The sequence below is a fragment of the Triticum aestivum genome, chromosome 3B, assembly GCF_018294505.1.
Source record: "Triticum aestivum cultivar Chinese Spring chromosome 3B, IWGSC CS RefSeq v2.1, whole genome shotgun sequence".
NCBI lineage: Eukaryota > Viridiplantae > Streptophyta > Magnoliopsida > Poales > Poaceae > Triticum > Triticum aestivum.
This window is the reverse complement of record NC_057801.1, coordinates 787,687,391-787,691,550: the sequence shown is the minus strand read 5'-3', so window position 1 is coordinate 787,691,550 and position 4,160 is coordinate 787,687,391.

The window sequence follows — 4,160 nt, the reverse complement described above, 5'->3', positions numbered from 1 at the left end:
CTTTAGTACCGGTTCATGGCACAAACCGGTGCTAAAGGTTCGCCACGAACCGGTACTACTGAGAGCGGCCCGCCTAGCCATTGGTGCCGGCTCAAATACAAACCCGGACTAATGAGCTGCACATTAGACCCTGTTTCTACTAGTGATACATGGTCGAAACATTACCATGTGTTTTTTTAACCGGTACATGATCATGAGTTGCTAATTGTATTGTAGCTACAAAGTTATATTTTATTTTTAGTTTTTTGTTCACCACTATATGTGACGTCTCCAGATGATTTCCTGCACTTAGTAGGAATAATAGATGATTTCATAACCTGTTGGCTTTTTACATGATCCTAACAAATGTCTGATCCCACCTTTTATTTTGTTACAATCATTCCTTGCTTTGCAAGGATCGAGATCCTTGAGATGCTACAAGTTCCAGTACTAGAGCAGCCAACCATAATTGAGTCCAACCTTCGAACGGAAGAGCACTTCAATTTCCCGTTTTTAATAAAAAATGAAAATTATGAAACTTTTTTGGGTTGCCGTCGAAGATTGGCCAAGGCATACGAGCTAGAAGTCGGGATCAGGATCAATATCTACATCATTGGTGAAGAAGATCTTTTAATCGGGCTGCGTTTGCCAACTATTCCTATGCTACCCCCTGTAAGATTTTATGAAATATACAGTTTCTTTCTTCTAATCAGGTTAGATCTAAAAGCGTGCCCGAGGAGAGTGGCTTCATGATCCGGCCTAAGGTGATTCCCGACAAAGGCTTCTCATTCCCGCCAAAGTCTGATGTGACATCAAGACTAGGGTAAGTGTCCTCGTGACCTGATTTTACACTGATCCTAGAACAAGATTCTCACACTTCTCCTAGGCCAGATCTCACATCAGAGCCACGGGAAGTGGCTAATGTTGTTCCTCGACCTGGTGCGAAACTAAACTTCAGAAGATCACCTCTCTGCAGAGACCCGTGATATACTCCATGCTGCAAAGCCGCATGATCAGATCAGTTGCAAAAGATTCAACCTGGCCGAGGCGGTCAGCCGAGTTGGAGACGAGGGTGATGCTATCGAACACGAACAATGGGAAGTATTATTTCTATGAGCTCAACCCCTCAGTTTATATATGTACTAGAGAGTCCTAGAGTACACGATATTAGTCGGCTAAACACGTGGTGATAGAGTTCTCCACAAATCTAGGTATTGGAGTATGCGCCATGTATTCTGGGTCTTCCTTGGAATCGTTATGCACTGGCCGAAGTGGCTTAGGACAAAACCGACAAAGGGGATCCTTAGCCCAACCCACCAGGTCGAGAGTCGACATGGTGAGAGGCCCCCTAGCCGAGACACCGCCAACATATCCGGGTGGGGTGTGCTCTTTTCATTGGGCTTTGTGAAACTATTATAATGAAACTTTTTTAAACAGAATGAAGATCACTATTTTTTTAGGGTCATTTTTAAGAGTACATGATGGATTTGTATGTGGTCCTTACTACAAGCTGCGGAAGTGTGGGAGAATATGACATATGGGTGCAATAGTGGGGAGATGGTCGGACGAGAATCTTACAACTGGTTTGTATGGTGGTCCAGCAACAGGCTTTGTGCGTAGGCTTGTTTTCCTGTTTTACGTAAGTTGTGGGATCGTCATCGATGGCGGCGAGATCTCCTCTCCCCATAGTTGGTGGGTCTATCCCGTGCGGGCATCTCCAGCAGGTGGCGGCTCGGCCATGGGCGTCGGTGGAAGGGTCTCACCCGTGCCGCGGGCGCCGGCGATGACTACTGGTGGACGCGTGGAGGGATGTCCATTGCGCGCCTATGGTGGCCATGGTGGCTCGATCTGGTGCGGCCGGATCTGGCTACCAGTGCCTCGAGTGTCATGGGCTCCCCACGGGTGATGGTGGCGGTCGCTAGTTGGGGCTTCCCTCCAGTGGTAGGTGCTGGCTCTGGCTGGGTCTCCCCAGTGCTTCAGGTCAGCACGGTGTTGTTAGCTCGCGTGGGTTGCATGGGTCGTCGGCGTGGGCGCAACACATTTCGCATTCGGCAGTGGGGTGTGTGTGGTGGATGCGACCTCCCTTCTCTAGGGTACAGGTCGGTGGCGTGTGTCTTTTGCTCGTCATGGTGGCTATGACCTAGAGATTGTCCTCGAGTGGGCTAGATCTAGGCCCGAGGCCGATCGGAGCTTGTGCTCTGGGTAGGTGATCTTGTATTTGGTCCAGATGGTGCTAGCTGCAGGTGTTCGTGCTCTTCTCGCGGGTGTGGTGGTTGATGGTGGGGTCGTCAATAGCATTGTGTTAGTATGCAGATCGACACCGATGGCCACGGACATGGGCGTTCTGCAAGCTCTCCTAGGCCAGGGCTTGGGGCTTGTTCACCAACAGCAGTTGGCAGTCACAGGGTCATTCCCCAGATGTCCACCGGGATTGGCTGGGGACGAAGCCATGGGCACATCCTATGGTGGAGATGCTTACCAAGACTTGGTGGCTGATGCCGGGAAGAGAGTAGATGGTGTGCCTTTGCTCTTCCTACCATGGTTGAGTGTGTTGTGAAGTGTGCGGTGTACGATGTCTTGTGACAGGATGCCGGGGCAGTGACCCAAGATGGCGGTCCGCATAGTTTGCTCTGGAAAGTAACATCGCGGGGGTGTTGTCTCTCCTTCTGGGTTGTGTGGGCAACGGGAGGTGTAGCGGCGGGTGGCTCGGGCGTGCTCTTTGTCTCGTAGGGGTAATTCTCTGATATGGATCTAGGATTTTGTTCTTGCTGTGCTTGTCCTAGAGATATTATGGTAGCACGGGTGAGTTGCCGAGAGAAAGCTCTGTGTTTTGGTGCCGACAACGGCGATGGTCGCGGGTGCCTCTCTCTTCTTGAAGACGTCGTTGTGGTTCTTCTCTCCGTGTCAAGGCTCCAGGTGAAGACCTTTGTTCGCAGTGGACTCGGCAGCGGCGATGCAGTGCGTCCTTCTCCCTCCCGAGGGCGTTGTCATGGATCTTAGGTGTACCATGGTATAGCATGGCGTTGTGTTCAGTTCTTCCTGTATTCTCTTTCGGTAGCGCAATCGAGTGCATTATGCATCGGCCAGCTATCCTGGAATCGGTTTTGTAAGAGGACTGCCTCAGCATCTTGAATCATTTGACCGTATATTTTCTTCGCTTGTTGCTTTATATATAAGGCGGGACGAAAGCCTGTTTTGAGAAATATGTTAAATGAGGGATTTTCAAGATACGAAGAAAAGATGCACCCAATTGAAAGAGCTATATCTAAAAGTATAAAATATATTTATATACACGTATATGTTAAATGGGAGCTTCTCAACACAATGTATATTTTTCTTATACATGTAAAATATAATTGTATACATGTTTAACATTTTACAAAACATGTTTTAAATATATTTTTCGAATACATGTTTAAACATTTTTGAAATGACAGACATTTTTCGAACTATGAAAACAGTAATGTATAATGTATGGACATTTTCTGAAAATGACACAAACACATTTTCGAAACATTTCAAATTTTACAAAATGTGACGTACATCTTTTTGAAATATGGAAAAAAATTTAATTGCCAGAAACATTTTTCTTACATATGATTAACATTTTCTTTGTACACAAATAACATTTTATACCTTTTACATTTATATTTGTACATTTTTTATATATCACAAACATTTTCTTATACACAGTAAACATTTTAAATGCAAGATTAACATTTTCCATAACACATTTAACATTGTTTGAAATGTGACATACATTTCAAATACAAGAACATGTTTTCTACATTTGTATAAGCATTTTTTGAATGTCACGTACATTTTTTCTAATGTATGACTTCTTTTAATTGTCACAAACATTTTTTATGCATATAACTACACTTTTTGTATACACAATTAACATATTTCTACTTTTAAAATTACATTTATTTTTTTATGTCCCTTTTTATCTTTTGCAGCCTGACTCCTGAGAACAACGGTGTCGCGTTGTGCAAATATCTGGATCTGATAGTCATTAACTGGGAGCACTTAGTGCTGGCTAGCGTTTCCATCTTGGTGCTCCCCAAAAGGAAAGTGGGCGAGGACAACACAAGTCAGAGCATATGCAGCCGGGAAGTTGCGCCCCCCAGTCTGAACTCCAACTCGTCGCCAATGTGATCATACTCGATAATGCGTCCCCC